Raw genomic sequence first — 19,159 nt, forward strand, 5'->3', positions numbered from 1 at the left:
GATAGTGGAAGCTTTATTTTCCTTTTCAAAGGAAATAGGATCCCTTAATGGGCAAATGAGAAGGAAGAGAGCTGAGTGTTGTGCAAATTGCTAAATTGGAACTGTGAGTGGGAACGAAAAATTGATTTACATGAATTTTCCTCCCTGAAGCAACTTGACAATTTATTCTGTTCTGGAGAATTTTCAGTTTTTGGCTTCAAAACCAAGCTGTTCCTTATTCTGAATTTCTTGGCCTGCTGTGAAACTAGCATTTAGTGTCTTTTACAGCATACCCTGATTAGGTCATGGAAATTCACAGCTAGATCGAACCAGTATATGGAAAATTTGAAACTTTCACTGCCCATTTTACTTTGTGGTGTTGGAAGGTGTTATGAAACATTGACTTTTAAATCAATTTTTTCAAAAACTATTATTTAATGATCATAATTGCCATCTTTTATTGAACACTTACTATATGTATATTACAGAGCAAAATCCTCATATTAACTACAAGAGAGTAAGTTGAACCACTTGAATATTGCCAAATATTAGCAATTCATATGGTTCAACTTAATTTTGTCTTCAGACTCTCATCTTAGAAACTTATTAAAAAGGTTTCACTGACAGCCAAAGCCCTCCTCCAAAATTAAGCACTGAGTTTTTGTTACAGATAAGGAGATCCTGACAGAGTTATAGCTCCTTATTAATATCCACCCATCTTACCCCCATTAGTCCAAGTGCTCTGTGTGTCTACCATGGTTGTTTACACATTGTCCTGAAGTAGTTTACAATCCCATTTCTCCTGCTAGACTGAGTTTCTTGTGGGTGGAGGTTTTTTCTGTCTTGCCCATTTTTGTTTCGTTGTACCTAGAGTGTTTGAAAAGAACTTGTTAACTTGAAACTTTAACAAAATTTCTGGTGGAAACTTAAGAAATACTATTGATTTGTTACTGGAAAATGCATGGTAATCACTCCAGTGGGGCTTTTGCATTTTAGAATCAGTCCAAAGAGTACTGCATTTGGCATTCTTGAACTCCTAGGAGTTTATCTATGTACAATTATGCAGAAATTGTCTCTCCACCCCACCCCGGAGAAAAGTCCAAAGGTGCTCTCACTTCCCTCGCCTCCTTTAGATATTTCCTTAAATGGCATCTTTTCTGCCGCCTTCCCAGAGCACCCCTATTTAATACAAGCCACCGCTCAAACACCTTTTTCTGCTTATTCCCCTCCCCCAGCACCTATCATGTGATAGTTTACATTTTGCTTATTTCTTTTGCATATTTTCTTTCCCGTCCGCTAGAATGTAAGCTCATACGTGATTTTTCACATAGGCACTGACAAAATGTTTTAATTTTGAACAAAATGGACATGTATTTGGGGGGTGTGGGCCGCAATTTTCTCTTCAGCTTCTAAATGACATGGTGACCTGGCCTGGTTTGGATCCTATTTGCCTGGGTATTGAAGAACCCACATCCCCAGTGGTCTGTAAGCCATTGTCTGAATAATTAATTACGGGGTGCCTCACACGTGGCCTCAAAGTCACTTGTCCCCACCCTCCTCCTCCTCGCTGCTCCCGGGGAGGGGGGGCAGCCATCAAAGGCCTGGGGACTCAGAAATAACCGCCTTAGTTCCTTTTTTCCAAGAGAGATGGGGTTTTCCTGCTTCGGGCCTGGGGGATGGGGTTGGATGGAAAAGTCAAGATTCTGATCCAAGCCCAGGGGAAGGGATGGGGGGGAATGGGCGTGTCTATAATTTTAGGCCTCAGGCCTGCAGCCCGCACCGCAGGCGGCTGGAGAGCAGAGTGTTGGAGTCACCTCGGGGTACCCATTGGGAAGCTTCGGTGAGCAACTGGAGACCACGGCTGAGCGCTTGAGGTCCCGCCCCTTCACCTCGCCGCCCCCTCCTCTCTTTGGGGAGCCTGGGGGCGGGGTTTGTTTACTCCTTGCACGCACCGCCGACCTGGCCAATCCGTGGGGAGCGGCGCCTTACGTCACTCATCCCGAGAGCCAATCGGAGCTCACCGTGCTGCTTCGCCGCCAAAGCTTGCGCGGGGGAAGCGGGGCAGAGGCTGGGTTGGGTGAGGGCGGACGAAGCAGCCTGTAATCTGTGTTGCAGTCGCCGCTGCTTCTCTGCACGCGGGCGCGCTCTGACCCTTCCTTTTCGGGCAGGCTCGCGGGCGCATGCACGGCCGGCGTCCCAGGGCCTCGAACTCCAGAGCCTCCGCTGGGCAGGCCGCGGATCGCCCACCCCTTCCCCCAGTGTGAGTCCGCCGGGACCCGGCCGCCGCCAAGCGCGGGCGCCACAGGAGTGGCGGCGCCAAAGCCGCGCCCCAGGCTCGGAAGAACAGCCCTGAGTGGCCGCCTCGTCCCTGAGTGGCCGCCTCGTCCTCTGCAGCGGAGCGGCGGTAAGGTTCGGGGCGAGGGCGCAGGCCCGCATGCCGAGGGCCTCTGGACCCGGCCCCTCGTGTTCCCGGGCAGGTTTCCCTCCCTGCGCCTCGGGGCCCCCTCGTTACGGCGAGTCCCATCTGTTTATTCCCACGCGTTCTCCCAGGCCTGGCCGAGTAACCTCTGAGTGTCGGGGGGCCGGGGCGGGGGGGGAGTCGGAAACCCGAGAGCCCCCCTCCCCCGCCCCAGACACACACAGCAAATTGTGAGGAGGTAGCGTCCCCGTGTCACGCCTCGTGGAAGAGAGGAAGGGCTGCTTTCTACTTTCTCGGTCTGTTCAGGTCTTCAGGGCAGAACGACAGCTTCTAAGTCTGGTTTTCTGACTTTTCCGCCTTTCATGACTCACACGCCTCCATCTGTCTCTGCCAGGTGTATTTCAGAGTTAGAAAGCTTTCTGCGCTTTGAAAGAACCTCATATCCCGCAAAAGGGAACTTTTCTCTAAAGTAGAGGATCGCTTTTGGGGCCCATACACCTTTGAGAAATTCCAGAGAGCTAAGATCCCTCTCCACAGAGAAGTATAAAGGTTTTGTAGGATCTGTCCGAGACACAGTTTAGCTAAGCGGATGAGCGCTCAGTGTCTGGTACCAGCTTGTGTTATCTTGCATTGTGTGGTCTGTTTCTTCATATGTGAAATAGTAGTGACTGCCTATTCCAGGTGTTTCGAGGAGTAAATGGACCAGTCTGTGGAACGCATTTGGAACCGAGCTCACCACATATTAAGTGCTCTGCATGAGTTAGGCATTTTTATTATGGTCTACCATGAATGCCGGTTCAGAAAAGTGCCCCGTATTGTTGTTTCTCTTTTTCTGTTGAAACAGTTAACAGGCTCATCCCTTTTCATATTTACTGCTGAAGCTCCCTTTGAGCCTTTGATACGTTTCTCTTCCTCATTCTATCTCGGAGGGCTCAGACTCCCTGTCCCACTTATTTGCTCTCTTTTTAGTAAGTCAGTAACTCATTCTCTTCCTTTGCCTCCCTCCCCGAAATCTTAGTTTTGTGTATTTTCATTTGACTTCTATAGCCTGATTTTTTTCTGGGCCACTCGTCTTTTCTCTTAATGATTTGAAATTATCTTCACCTAATAAATATAGTTAAAGTTATTCATCTGTCCTCTTTACAGTGTAATCCTGATCCAGTCTGTGTTCAAAATTAAATATAAAATAATTTTGTTGATCGGACATTGCATGTTGCTTTTCCTTTTCCTTGGTTTGCCTATAATTTAGCTAAAGCTTTATCACTATCCTATTACTGTAATAAATCTTTAATAGTAGTGCCCATTCTCAAGTAACACCAGGAGAAAAATCAAATGTCTAGACCCGGGATTGTCTCACCCTTGTGTACTGGCTCTGGATGCTTTTGTTATTTATTAGAACATCTTGTGCCTGGAACTAGAGTCTAGTCCACTGGCAGACATGGTGTCTGTAGCTCTCTTCTGGCCGTACAGTCACAGTTTCAGCAATGTGGCACCTATATTTAATAAAGGCCCAATACCTATTAAACTTACTTTTGAGTTCTCTTTATTTCTAGTTGTTTAAGAGGGAAAGCGGAATTTTCAAGTGTGTAATGCTTCATATTACCATTCTGTGATCATGTAACTTTCTCCCCAATTCTTTTTAAATGTGTAGTCTGACTGGCACTTTCAAGTTTTTCCCTTGCAGCCAAAAATCTTAGCTGCCTGAGCTGTGTTTTCTCAATACAACTTGAAATTGGATGTACAGATGTTTATCCTTAATGTAAGAAGCATTTGTGGATGAAAATTACACACTAAAAGATACCCTAAAAGAGTCAAAGATTGTTTTTTTATAATTAGGAATTGAAATGTGAATGTACATTTGCTTTTTTCTTTAAAACATGGTAAGACTGGCTTTGTTTTCTTGCTGTTGATAATTTATGTTTTATAAAAAATGCATGATCTTTACATTGCACCACAGCTTTTTAAAGCCCTTTTAGATATTTGAAAGTTTTTAGAACACGGTGAGGAAACAAACTAAGCAAAAATGAAATTCATGGCAAAGGTAGTGGATGAGAACCTAAGTATTCTGACTTCTAGTCTATTGCTTCTTTGTCAGTCAATCTTAACAGTTAACCCAGAACAAAGGGTAAGAAGGGAGAGTTTAAAATGAAGTTTTTAGCAGAGCAGGGAAACTTCAATTTGGGCATTATACTAGATGTTGAGTAGCACGTTAGCATCTTATTTTTTAATCTTTAAACTTAAGTATGTTTCTTTTGAAGGTTAAATAATAAGCCATACTATCTAAGAATTTACTCACAGTTTACATTGTCACTTGGCAAATTTTACTTCACTTTTTTTCTGACTTTGTCATCATATTTTGACTCTTACTGCAAAATATATCATAATGGCTCTCAGAAGAAACTAGAAAGCATAGAGTTGAGTTTTTTAGATCATAGAATTATAAGTTGTAATGAATTTTAAAGATTATTATAGATACTTGCCTTTTCATACTTGAATCCTTTCCATTTTGATCTGAGACATCTTACTGTAGGAGTGGGGCATGAGTGGATTGTGAACTCTTGGAACAGGATACAGAATTATATGTATTTGTGTATTTTTCTGGAGAGAAGATTCATAGTTATCTATAGTTTCTGAGGCATAGGTATTTGGACATAACGGTATTTGGGTACATGGTTTCCTTTACTGAACCAGAAATTCCATCCTCACAGGTTCTAGTTCTGCTCTTCCATAAGTAGGTTTTCAAATATTTGAAGATACTTATTATATTCCATTAATTCTTTCTTCTTGAGACAAAATATTCTGTCTTTAACCTCTTCCAGTGATTTTATTGTTTTGATTTGAGGCTCCTTACATTACTGATGGCTTATTTGTGGATTTTTTCAGTTCATCCTCTTCTTAAAAGTGTGGTACCCACAGATATTAACTGGTAGAGAAGACCATAAGTTACCTCTCTGATTTTATGTACTTTAAGAGTAGATTTGCTTCTTTGGCAACCACACTGTACTGTCAATTCATAATAATGTCCTGGCTAAGAAGACAAACTCTGGAGCTAGCCTGTCTGAGTTTAAATCCTAACTCTACAGCTTATCAGCTGGGTAACCTTGAGTAAATTATGTAAACATTTTTTTGGGCCACAGTTTTCTCATCTGTAAAATGGGGTTTATAATAGTACCTGTCTCATAGGATTGTTAAAAGGAATAGATTGAACACATATTATGTAAAGCATTTAGAATGGCCCCTGGCATTTAAGTGCTATATACATTACCCATTATTATTGATTTTGTAGTCAACTAAAATTCTTGAGTTGTTTTGTTTATGTTTCCCAATTCTTTAATAGAATTTTTTTTGGGGGTAGGACTTTATATTTATCCAAATTAAATTGTCAGATTGGTTCCATTCTGTTGACTTAAAAAAAAAAACTGATTTGGTCATATGATAATTATGGGCTTATTTATATATCCATAGATTTGATAAACTATACGTTTGATAATGCTGACATTGCCTTCATGCAAATCTTATTAAAATGTTGACTAGGCAGGGCTAAGAACAGAGGTTTGCTCTGCTAGAGACCTCTGTTAAGGTTGATAAAAAAAACAGCTCAGGAATTCTTTGGTTCAAGTCGTTCAGACAGTTGGAAATCCAACTAATTTAGCATTATTCACCTTAAATATTTCCAAGTTTTCACAAGAAATATATAAGAACTTTAACAATTTCAATTCTTCCTAAAACCCAGATAATTTTATGTACTTCATTTTAAAAAAATCCTACCAAATAATTTTATATACTTCATTAAAAAATCCTATCAGTTCAGTAACTGTCAAGAGCAGTAATCTGTCATTATTTGTCCTTAATTAACACTATACTGGACAGTATACAGTGTATGTTGGTTACTGTCTTTCCTATGTTCACAAACTTGTCTCTGTAATGATTCTAGAATCCTGGCTGGAGTTATGTTTAACTTCAAGAAGGTTGACAGAATCACCTTTCTCCTTTTTTTTTTTTTCCTTAAGTAGGCTCCACTCCCAGTGTGGAGCCAGAAGCGGGGCTCAAACCCATGACCTGAGATCAAGACCTGAGCTGAGATGAAGAGTCAGATGCTTAACTGCCTGAGCCACCTGGGCACCCCCTCCTTTTTTTGAATAGCAATACTGCATATCCTGTCTTTAGTCTTATAGCAACCTTTCCTGCTCACCATAGTTTCTGGACAGTTGTGAGCAGCAGCGTGGAAATTTCATCTGGAGCTGCATACCTTGTTGAAGGTTTGCCTGGAACAGTTAGGAATTCTCTCTAATCTTCTCATTCTCATTGAGTTTTGGTTTTCATTAATTCATTGATTAAATTTATTAAATGCCCCTTTTACACAGAATACCAGTGTTTGCTTCATCCCATGCAATCTGAATTTTCTTGATAGAGGTGCCTGAAGCGAAAAAGTAGTCCACATCCATTTCTCTCCTTTTCTCTTCGTTCCTGCTGTTACCATAGTCTGGGCCTTCTTTTTCTGTGGCCTACAGTAATAGCTTCCCATTGACCTTCCTTCTAATCTTTTTTTGTCTCTAATGCTTAAGCATTACAGCCAGAGTCATCTTTGTTTTTAAAATGTGTGGATTTCAGGGGCGCTTGAGTGGCTCAGTCTGTTAAGCGTCTGCCTTTGGCTCAGGTCATGAGATTGAGCCCTGCATGGGGTTCCTTGCTCAGCAAGGGAACCTGCTTCTCCTCTCCCTCTGCCCCTGCCCATGTGTGCTCTCTCTCTCTCACTCACTCTCTCAAATAAATAAATAAAATCTATAAAAAAATGGATTTTTAAAAATCTTTTCTTCCCCATTGGAATACTCTGTAATGATCTAATTAGATTTTTAATTTTCAGTACTTTACAACTCCTTTAGTATTTCTGTTTACTGTTCTTTTAAATTCAAGCCCCTTACCCACCCCCACCCCCAACCTTCCTTATTCTTAGGGATGATATGAACCATCAGCCAGATAAGCAAGGAGAGATGGTGACTCCCCACCAGCTGGTCTTTGTGTGAGTCACTCAGCAGACAGATATGGAGTGCTTACTATGTTACAGGCACTGTGTGAGGCACTGAGTTGACAAAGGAACATGACATAACTCAGCCCTTCAAAAATTCTAAGTGCAGGGAGGGGCGCCTGGGTGGCTCAGTCATTTAAGCGGCCCACTCTTGATTTCAACTCAGGTCATGATCTCAGGGTTGTGAGATCCAGCCTGTGTAGGGCTCTGTGGTGGGCGTGGAGCCTGTTTAAGATTCTCTGTCTCCCTCTGACCCTCCCCCCTTTTCCTCCCCCCACCCCACCCCTGCTTAAGTGTGCACTCTCTCAAAAAAAAAAAAAGAATTCTAAGCGCAGGGAAAGATAGAATAGAGGAAAGTATTTGGAGAACCAGAAATCTTTTTTTAACACTAAAAAACATAATAATTTTTAACAGATTCTATTTTACTTTAAAAAGAGCCAAGTATGTTGTTACTGAAGAATGAGTTTGTTAAGGTGACCAATTCAGTCCTAGTTAAGTTAAATCAAATTGTAAAATAGCAAACTTATAAATGTGGAAAAATAGTACATATTTCACAACTGCCAACATAAAATGTTTAATCAAAACTAGAAGCAGAAGGGGGCTGGGGGGCTGGGCAAAAAGCTGTGAAGGGGGGTGGGAGGTACAGGCCTCTAGTTGTGGAATGAATAAGTCATGGGGATGAAGGTACAGCGTGGACAGAATGGTCAGAGGAACTATAATAGTGTCGTATGGTGACAGATGGCAGTTACACTCGTGGTGGGCGTAGCATAGCATATAGAGATGTGGAATCACTATGTGTACACCTGAAACTAATGTAACATTATGTGTCAGCTATAAGTCATGGGGATGAAGGTACAGCATGGACAGTATGGTCAGAGGAACTATAATAGTGTGGTATGGTGGCAGATGGTAGTTACACTTGTGGGCGTGGCATAGCGTATAGAGATGTGGAATCACTATGTGTATACCTGAAACTAATGTAACATTGTGTGTCAGCTATACTTCAATAAAAAGATAAATAAAAATAAAAATTAACAATAAATAAAAGCAGAAAAGTGGTTATATAAACCTATTCCCACTTTCTTAGAGGCTCCATCCTCAGAAGCATACAATGAGATGCTGCCTTCAAAAAAACCAAAAAACCAAAATACTGGGAGCACTCACTTCTCTTTTATAGTTCATGGAAGAGTGGACACTTAAAAAAAATCAATTTGTTAAGTTTTTCTTCACAGCATCCTTGAAATTGTGGTGGTAATATAAAGCTACCTATAAAAGAGAAGGATTTATTAAATGCTATTCAAAGGAGAGAAAGGGATGATAAGCAATTAAGCTCAGAACATATACAACTAACAAATGGTGATCAATAAAGTGACTTTTAGGTTGGTATTTGGAAAACCTGTTAGGTAAGTAATTCTGTACTAATTAATACATTTTTAGCTGTAAAATCTTTATAAGTAGAAAATTTTGTGAGCATAATGATTATGTATGTTTAAGTTGGATAAATCTGTATTTACAGGCAACAGAATATATTACCTGTGCAGGCATTCCAAGAAACATAAACTGAAAATCAGTGTGAAAAATTCCATCATTATGTATGAAAAGTAGTAAAATTTTTGCTGATGTTAACATTCTGACTAAACATGCCATTAAATTCATACTATCCCCAGACATACTGTATCACAGTTGCTGTAAAAATAGGTACTAAAGTATTCTCTGTTCCTGAATTGAATTATTTTCTTTTATTGTTATTGTATCAGATCCAGTGGTATTCTTGGGATAATCAGGACTATTAGATACTACAACTCTGAGAAAGATCTGTTTCGAGTTACTAGTTTTGTAGACTAGTTAAAGTTATGCTTTAGGGAAAGAGTTCAAAACAATTGAATTTCCTCTCGATATAAGTGACATAAAATAAGTTTCAAGAAACTGAAATGCTAAGTAAAAACGTGTGAAATTAATATTAAGGAAATGACTTTATAGAAAGGGGTCACTACAAACAAAACACTTCTCCCTCAGAACAAAGAAATTCCAAGAGAGATGTGAGAGAGATCATAGTAAGTAAAGAAGATAAGAGATTTTATTGATATAAGCAGCTCATGGAAAAAAATGAAATCCTGTTTATAAGGCCATTCCTCCATAATCTGCAAAATGTAAAAGACCATGATATATTTTCTAGGATTAAGTAAGAAGATAAAGATCCATGGTCTGAATATTTTGTATTCATTATGAATTTATAATGGCTTACTTTACCCAACACCTACTATGTGATAAGGATCTCAATTAATTCTCCCCCAAAGTGTATGACATAGGTTTAATGCCTTTCATTTTACAGATAAGGACACAAGTTACTTTACTGGGATCAGAAAGGCAATAATAGCAGAATGCTATTCAGAATGCAACATGAATCTGTATTAACGTGTATGAATCTGTATGACTCTAGTGCTAGTCACTTCACTATATTGCCGTTCTAAAATACTGTCTTAGGACTTTAACATTCATGGAAGAACCCAACAATCTTTATAGCTTCTTCCTAGTTGGTCTTTCCAGTATAGTTTCTCTTTTTTTCTAGAGTGTTGTGAATTCATCCAAATACAAGTGAGTGAGTGACTTGAAAATTAGCCATTGTTTTTGACTGATCATCCTTTCACTACATCACTGTTTACTAATTTATTTTTTTTAAAGATTTTATTTTATTTATTTGAGAGAGAGAGAATGAAAGATAGAGAGCACAAGAGGGAAGAGGGTCAGAGGGAGAAGCAGACTCCCCGCAGAGCAGGGAGCCTGATGCGGGACTCGATCCTGGGACTCCAGGATCATGACCTGAGCTGAAGGCAGTTGCTTAACCAACTGAGCCACCCAGGCACCCACTGTTTACTAATTTAAAAAATAGACAGTTTCTGTGTAATGTATGTGATATCCTAAATTCAGCTGTATTTTAGTTAATTGGTTAAATCATGATTATGAACTGTGAATTTATTATACTGATGGGTTTGCTGTGAATAAAAATAAGTACATACTTAGATAAGGCATTAACCTAACTTCTTTGTAACAAAAATAATTTTGTTTTATTGTAAGGTCTATATTATGTGTCACATGTCCTTTTGAATTATTCAAAAATTATATGTAGGCTAAAAGAAAAAATGGATATAATGAAATGATGTAAAATCTTGATGTGGGGATGAGAGAAGAGAAAAAGGCTAAAAGTGTTTCCAGAAAGTAAGAAGGATAAAAATATGATGGCAAATATTAGTGGTAGTGTTTATTGTTAGTCACAGAGCAGGAGTACCATGTATTTTGTAGCCACAGATGCGGTGGCCAGTTCAGTTTATGTCTGGGAAATTGAATAGGCAACAAGAAAATAAGTGTATTTAAAAATAAGATTGATAGTACATATCTTCATGTACTGTAGATAGCAGTAGAAAGTAGAATAGATAGCAGAAAAGGATTTTTTTTTCCTCTTCCCCTTTACTCTAGGCATATATTGAAGCATTCTGACAAACTGCTGAATGGAACTCAGATTGGCTATCTATCTAAGTATTGAAACTCTCTGACTTATTTAGTACTTATTCCTGTTTCTGTGAAATTCACTCCAGTATTTTACCCTGGAAAGAAACAGTTTTTGACTCAGATTGGCCTTCAACGAAAACAAAAAAACTATTAATTTGACTGACTTTTACATAAAACTTTTTTGATTATTTTTTATCATCTTAACTTCCTCAAGGGTAGAATAATCCTCAGCCCATCATCTAGTTATTTATTAGGCTTCCTAGAACAATAGGCAGAACATGAAGCAATTTTTCGTGTTGTGACTAAAGCAGTTTTGATGAATTTTACGAAGTTAATCTACATCTATTTTAAGTAACCAGTCTATGATTGGTAATATTTTTATGTCCAGTATTAGAAGTTCTCACAGTTTACATTTCTAGTGCTTACTGTATGTGAATCTTATTGCATCTGATATTCCCCATTAAGACACTTCCTGTTTTATCTCTTCTTTGTCTTAAGAGTGTGCTCTAGGAGATCAGGTGGGTAAGGATGAGGAAGTAAAGCAGGCCAGTTGTGCTTTCTGGATTCTTCTGGGCTTAGGGTCTCAGGTTTGTCTTTTTGACTTCTAGTATTAATATTTGGCTGTTACCAGGGATGCCTATGTGGCTCAGTCGGTTAGGCGTCTGCCTTTGGCTCAGGTCATGATCCCAGGGTCCTGGGATCGAGTCCCGCATTGGGCTCCCTACTCAGTGTAGAGCCTGCTTCTCACTCTCCCTCTGCCTGCCGCTCCCCCTGCTTGTGCTCTCTCTCTCTCTCTGTGTCAAATAAATAAATAAAATGTTAAAAAAAATTGGCTGTTATCCATTTTAACATTTTCTAAAAGAAAGGCTTTCTTCATATTTTTAATCCCATTCTCCAGAGTTAAACTCATGTTTTTAAAAAACTATACTTTTTATTGAAAAGTGGTAGATTTTTTAAATTCCACAGATTTTCGCTAACTAAATAACAACTGTATAACCAGCACCTTAGATCCAGAAACAGACCATTACCAGCACCTTAGTATCCCTTTGCAGTCATGAACTCCTCTTCTAGGGAACTAGCCTAACTTCTAAGAGCATGGATTGGTAAATAACCATAACCACATCTACTTTTAGTTCTTTTGATGGTTATCACTCTTAATGGTATAATTATTGCTCTGTTTCCTTAAAAAAACTTTTTATTTTGAACTAATTTTAGACCTACAGGAAAGTTGTAAAAGTTGTATAGCAAGTTTAATTATGTCCCTCAGCCCATTTCCCCTAATGTTAACATTTTATATAATTGTAGTATAATTATTAAGAGCAAGAAACTAACACTGGTACAATATTATTAGCTAAACTACAGACCATATTTGAATACTGTCAGTTTTTTCACCAATGGTCCAAGATCCTGTCCAGGTTCCTACATTGCATTTAGTTGTTATTTCTATTTAGTCTTCTCTATTGTCTAATAGTCTTCAGTTTTTCTTTGTTGCATGACTTTGACACTTTTGAAGAGTACTGATTGTATATTTTTCAGAATCTCCTCTATTTGGGTTTGTCCATTGTAGTCTCATGGAAGTGCATTTACGCATTTTTGGTAAAAATACCACAAAGAATGATGTGTCTTTCTTTCTTCACAGAACATATCAAGGGGCTCATCATGTCAATACATTTTATCATTAGTGATGTTTACTTGGCCACTTGGTTAAGTTGATGGATGCCTGGCTTCATTTTTTTTACATCCAGATCTCTAATCCTTTGGAATTTATTCTTGTGTATGGAGTGAGATCTGGCACTAATTTTATCTTTTTCAAAATGGCTACCTAGCACTTTTTATTAAAAAGTTCATCTTTTTAACTGGTACAGAAAAGCATTTGAGGGAATCCAACACTTTTTCATGACAAAAACACTCAACAAACTAAGAACAGAACAAAACTACCTCAACATAATAAAGACCATTATGGAAAGCCCACAGCTAACATCATACTCAGTGGGGAAAGACTAAAAGCTTTTCTTCTAGAGGTACCTGGTAGCTCACTCAGTTGGGCGTCAGACTCTTGATTTTGGCTTGGGTTGTGATCTCAGGGTCATGGAATTGAGCCCGGCATCAGGTTCTGTGCTAGGTGGGTCTGGCATTCTTTCGCTCTTCCTCTGCCCTTGTGCACACGCGTGTGCGTGCGTGCTCTCTCTCAAATAAATCTTAAAAAAAAAAAAGGCTTTTGTTTTAAGTTCAGGAATAAGACAGGGATGTCTGCATTTACCACTTCTATTTAACATAGTACTGGAATTCCTAGCTAGAGCAATTAGGCAAGAGAAAGAAATAAAAGGCACCTAAATTGGAAAAAAGAAGCAAAATGATCTCTGCTTATAGACAATAAGATCTTGTATGTAGAAAATCCTAAAATTTTCCATACAAAAACCTGTGACAACTGATAAATTCAGCAGAGTTGCAGGATAAAAAATCAACACACAAAAATCAGTTGCATTTCTGCACACCAACACAGTGAACAATTCTAAAAGGAAATTAAGAAAATTCCATTTAGGATAGCATGAAAAAGAATGAAATGCTTGGTACACAGGTACACTGAAAACTACAAAACATTGCTGAAAGAAATTAAAGAAGCTACAAATGGACAACCTGGTCATGGATTGGAAAACTTAATATTGTTAAAATACACAAAGTGATATACAGATTCAATGCAATCCTTATCAAAATCTCAGTGATGTTTTTTTATGGAAATAGAAAAATCCATCCTCAAATTCATATGGAATCTCGAGGGACTCTATATAGCTAAAACAGTCTTGAAAGAGAACAAAGCTAGAGGACTTACCCTTCTCAATTTCTTTTTTTTTTTTTAAGATTTTGTTTATTTATTTGACAGAGAGACACACCGAGGGAGAGAACACGAGCAGGGGGAGTGGGGGAGGGAGAAGCAGGCTTCCCGCCAAGCAGGGAGCCCGGTGTGGGGCTCAATCCAGGACCCTGGGATCATGACCTGAGCCGAGGCAGACGCTTAACGACTGAGCCACCCAGGCACCACCATCACCCTTCTCAATTTCAATACTTATTGTAAAGCTTCAGTAATCAGTTAATCAGTGGACTATAATAGTCAAGAGTAAACCCTTGCATATATGGGCAGATGATTTTCAACAAGGGTGTCAAGACCCTTTAATGGGGAAATGACAGCCTTTTCAACAAATGTTGGGAAACGATATCCACATGAAAAAGAATGAACTTGGACCTTACTTTATACCATACACAAAAATTAACTCAAAATGAATCAAAGACCTAAACTTAAGAGTAAAACTACAAAACTCTTAGAAGAAATGGTAGGGAAGAAACTTTATGAGTTTTGATTTGGCAAAGATTTCTTGGACCAGGGGAACCAAGGTGGTGCAATTGTTTAAGCATCTGATTCTTGGTTTGGGTTCAGGTCCTGATCTCAGGGTTGTGAGATAGAGCCCCACATGGGGCTCTGCACTCAGTGTGGAGTCTGATTGAGATTCTTTCTCCCTCTTGCTCTCCCTCTGCCCCTCCTGCTCTCTCTCTCTCTCTGAATAAATAAATCTTAAAAAAAAAAAAAAAAGATTTCTTGAACCTGATACCAAAAGCACAAGTACCAAAGTAAAAATAGGTAAATTGGACTACATTAGAATTTAAAACTTCTCTGCATCAAAAGACACCATCAACGGAGTGAAAAGACAACCTCTGGAATGGGAGAAAATATTTATAAATCATATGTCTCTTAAGGAGTTAATTCTAGAATATATAAAGAAATTCTACCAAAAAACAACCTGATTCAAAAATGGATAAAGGACTTGAATAGACATTTCTCCAAAGGAAATACACAAATGGCCAACCAGCATATGAAAACAAAGAAAATGCAAATCAAGACCACAAGGAGATATTACCTCACATTTTTTAGGATGGCACCCATCAAAAAAAAAAAAAAGAAAAAAGTGTTGGTGAGGATGTGGAGAAATTGGAACCCTTGTACACTGTGTTGGTAGGAACAAAAAATGGAACAGCTACCACGGAAAACAGTTTGGAAGTTCCTCAGAAAATTAAAAATGGAATTACCAGGGCGCCTGGGTGGCTCAGTTGCTCAGGTCATGATCTCAGGGTCCTGGGATTGAGCCCTGCATCAGGTTCTCTGCTCAGCGGGGAGCTGCTTCTCCCTCTCCCTCCACTGCTCCCCCTGTTTGTTCTCTCTCTCTCTCTCTGTCAAATAAATAAATAAAATCTTTTTTAAAAAATGGAATTACCATATGTTTCAGCAATTCCACTTCTGGGTACATACTCAAAAGAAAGTGGAGTTTTGGGGTGCTTGGGTGGCTCATTCAGTTAAGCGTCTGACTCTTGGTTTTGGCTCAATCATGATCTTAGGGTCATGAGATTGAGCCCTGCGCTGGGCTCTGCACTCAGCGCAGAGTCTGCTTGAGAGTCTCTCTCCCTTCCCCTCTGTCCCTCCCCCTGCTCATGCACATGCACACACTCTCTCTCTCTTAAATAGATAAAATCTTAGAGTAGAGTCTTGAGGTATTTGTGTACCCATGTTTACAAAAGGTGGAAGCAACCCACGTGACCATCAACAGATGAATGGATGAGCAAAGTGTGGCATATGCATACAATAAAATATTATTCAGACTTAAAAAAGGAAGAAAGTTCTGACACTATAACATGGATGAACCCTGAGGACATTATGCTAAGTGAAATAAACCAGTTACAAACAGACAGATCCTGTATGATTCTACTTATATTCTACTTAAAGTAGTCAGAACCACAGAGACAGTAGAATGGTGGTTGTCAGGAAGTGGGGGGATTGGGAGTATGTGGAGTAATTGTTGAAGGGTTATGGAGTTTGTTTTTCAAGATGAAAAGAGTTCCAGAGATTGGTTATATGAAATTTGAAATACTTGATGCTGCTGAACTCTACACTAAAAAATGGTTAAGATACCAAATTTTAGGGGTGCCTTACTAGCTCAATTGGTAGAGCATGTAACTTTTTAAGTAGGCTCACGGAACTTGAACTCACAATCCCAATCAAGACCTGAGTCAAGATCAGGAGTGTGATGCTCAACTGATTGAGCCGCCCAGGCACCCTGAGCCTGCAACTATTGATCTCGGGGCCCTAAGTTCAAGACCCAGGTTGGGCGTGGAGACTACTTAAAAAAAGAAAAAAAAAAGATAGTAAATTTTATGTTGTGTGTATTTTACCACAACTTTAAAAGTCACCTAAAAAAAGTCTACCTTCACTCAGTGATTGGAGATGCCACCTTTGTCATATACAAAATTTTCATATATATTTGGATCTAATTCTGGACTTTCTATACTATGTCCCTGATCTGTTAGTCTATTCGTGAATCTGTTACCACAGTGTTTTAATTACAGAAGCTATCTAGTATTTTTAATGTCTGATAAGGCTGTTCTCCATATTTTTTTGGTACTTGGTTTGTTTTTTTTTTAAAGATTTTATTTATTTATTTGACAGAGACACAGCGAGAGGGGGAACACAAGCAGTGGGGAGTGGGAGAGGGAGAAGCAGGCTTCCTGCTGATAAGGGAGCCTGATGCAGGGCTCAATCCCAGGACCCTGGGATCATGACCTGAGCCAAAGGCAGACGCTCAACTGACTGAGCCACACAGGCGCGTCTTTCTTGGTTATTTTTGAATGTTTTTCCATATCAACTTTATTTTGTGTAGTTTTGTTTTTTTTTAAGCAGGCTCCACACCCAATGTGGGGCTTAAACTCAAGATCTGAGGTCAGAAGTCACACACTCTACTGATTGAATCACCCAGGTGCCCCTCCATATCAACTTAAATATCAACTTGTGTAACCTCATAAAATGGCTTGTTAGTATTTTTATTGGGATTACATTGAATGTATAAAGTTAGGGAGAATTTATGTTTTTATAATGTTCAGTTGTCTTATTCAAGAACAGGATATGTTCATGTCTTCTTTACTGTCTTTTAGGACATTTAAAAAATTTCCTCAAATAGGTTTTTTTTCTAAAGAGCTTTATTGAGATATAATTCACATACCATAAAATTCACCTTTTAAAGTATACAATTCAGTCATCTTTCATGTATTCCAGATATGTGCAACAGTCACCAATACCTAATTCTAAAACATTTTCATCACCCCAAGAGGAATGATATATCCATTAACAGTCACTCCCCATCCCCTTCTCTCTCCTGCCCCGGCAACAAATCTACTTTATGTTTCTGTGGATTTGCCTACTCTGAATATTGCATATAGTTGAAATCATACAACATGTGGCCTTTTGTGACTGGCTTCCTGCACCTAGCATAATATTTTCTAGGTTTTTACATGCTTTAGCATGTATCAGTACTCCATCCCCTTTTTATTGCCAAATAATACTCCATTGTATGACTATACCACATTGTGTTTATCCATTCAACAGTTGGTGGACATTTGGGTTTGTTTACACTTTTTGGCTATTATAATAATGCTGCTATGACCATTCATGTACAGGTTTTGTGTAGACAGACGTTTTTGGTTCATACCTAAAACTCGTATAAGTTTTATACATTTCTTGTAATCTATTCTTAAGTATTTCATCTTTGCTGTTGGGTTGTCTTTACCATTATAATCCTTCTGGTACTTAACTGATTTTTGTTTTTCAGTACTTTTGATGTTGTTGTTGCTATACATAAGTTTATAAATTCAACTGTAATTTAACATTGGTTCTATTTTTGCCTGGGTTCGGTGTAAAGGTTATGCTGACCTCATCAAATAAGGCATTGTTTAGAAGAGAATTCTTTGGAAGACAATGTGTATTCTTTCATTTGGGGACAGGTTTCCCTATATGTCTCTTAGATAAAACTTACTAATTGTGTTGATGACATTTTATAACCCTTACTGACTTTCCTTTTTTGTCTGTTAGGCTCATCATTACTGAAAGATATGTGTTAAAATCTTCTTGTATAATTGTAGATTTCTCAGTTTCTCCTTGTACCTTTGTCGTTTTTTGCCTTAACATTTGTAAACTGTGTTATAAAATACCTTCACATTTAGAGTATTTGTTTTCCTGCTGAAAACCTTTAATCATTATATCCTCTCTATCCTCTCTAATGCTCTTACTGTAAAGACCATTTGTCTATTTATAGAGTCACATTGTCTTTCTGTTTTCGTTCTCTGAAGGTATGCTTTTGATATATCTCTTGCAAAGAGCAGTTGGATTTTGTTTTGCTTTTTGTTGTTTATTTTAAACCCAGTGTGTCAGTCTTTTAAACTAATGAGTTTATTTAGGCATTACTTTTTACTATCTATGTATACTGCTTTTTCTATGCTGCTTGTTTTTAGACTTATTTATTTTTAGAGGTGACGGAGGAGCAGAGGGAGAGGAAGAATCTTGAGCAGACTCCCTGCTGAACGCAGAGACCCATGCAGGGCTCGACCCCAGGTCCTCAAGACCATGACCTTAGCTGAAACAAAGAGTCGGACACCCAGCTGACTCAGCCACTCAGGTGCCCCTTTTTCTGTGCTGCTTCTATTCTTCTTTCCTGCATGCTTTTGATTATTCTTTTATATTTTCAGGGGTTGTCTTTATATTTTTAGTGAGTATATTTAATTTAACCCAATATTTCCTAAACAACACCAGACCCATAGAATTCTTTAATTCTGATCATGCGTCTCCATTCTTGTATTATTTTTGTCCAGGCTGTATTTCCTCCTGTTTCCCGCCCCCCCCATTTTTCATCTTTTAAAATTATTCAGTATAGCTCTTGTACAGATGATGTTCGTTTATCTTTACTCATTTCTTTTTTATTCTTTTGTTCCTCTTTCTTTTCTTTTGCATATTCAGTTTAGTTTCCATGTTCCTGAAGTATATTTTTTGGATGTCTCTTTAGTGAATGTCTACAAAGGTAAACCCAATGAAGATGTGTTTATTTCACCCTTATTTTTGAAAAATAGTTTAAAATTCTAGCTTGTCGGGGCACCTGGGTGGCTCAGGCGTTAAGCATCTGCCTTCCGCTCAGGTCATGGTCCCAGGGTCCTGGGATTGAGCCCCGCATCGGGCTCCCTGCTCCGTGGGAAGCCTGCTTCTCCCTCTCCCACTCCCCCTGCTTGTGTTCCCTCTCTCGCTGTGTCTCTCTCTGTCAAATAAATAAATAAAATATTTTAAAAATAAAAATAAATAAAGTAAAAAAAAATTCTAGCTTGCTATTATTTTCCCTTACTTGGCACCTTAAAGATTTACTTCG

The 19,159-nt window shown here is 38.7% G+C and overlaps 1 protein-coding gene across 3 annotated transcripts in view; it reads left to right on the plus strand.

Annotated features, from left to right (window-relative positions):
• Positions 1 to 2,054: 2,054 nt before the first annotated feature.
• Positions 2,055 to 19,159, plus strand: part of TFDP2 (transcription factor Dp-2) — a 172,858-nt gene continuing 155,753 nt past the window's right edge. For all 3 annotated transcript variants that reach the window (XM_028099124.2, XM_028099125.2, XM_028099126.2), the window contains exon 1: positions 2,055 to 2,383. The gene's annotated coding sequence lies outside the window, so the exon portion shown is untranslated. The remainder of the gene's footprint in view (positions 2,384 to 19,159) is intronic.

The sequence above is a fragment of the Eumetopias jubatus genome, unplaced genomic scaffold (assembly GCF_037043125.1).
Source record: "Eumetopias jubatus isolate StellerSeaLion01/CBP00866 unplaced genomic scaffold, mEumJub1_p1.0 scaffold_1, whole genome shotgun sequence".
NCBI lineage: Eukaryota > Metazoa > Chordata > Mammalia > Carnivora > Otariidae > Eumetopias > Eumetopias jubatus.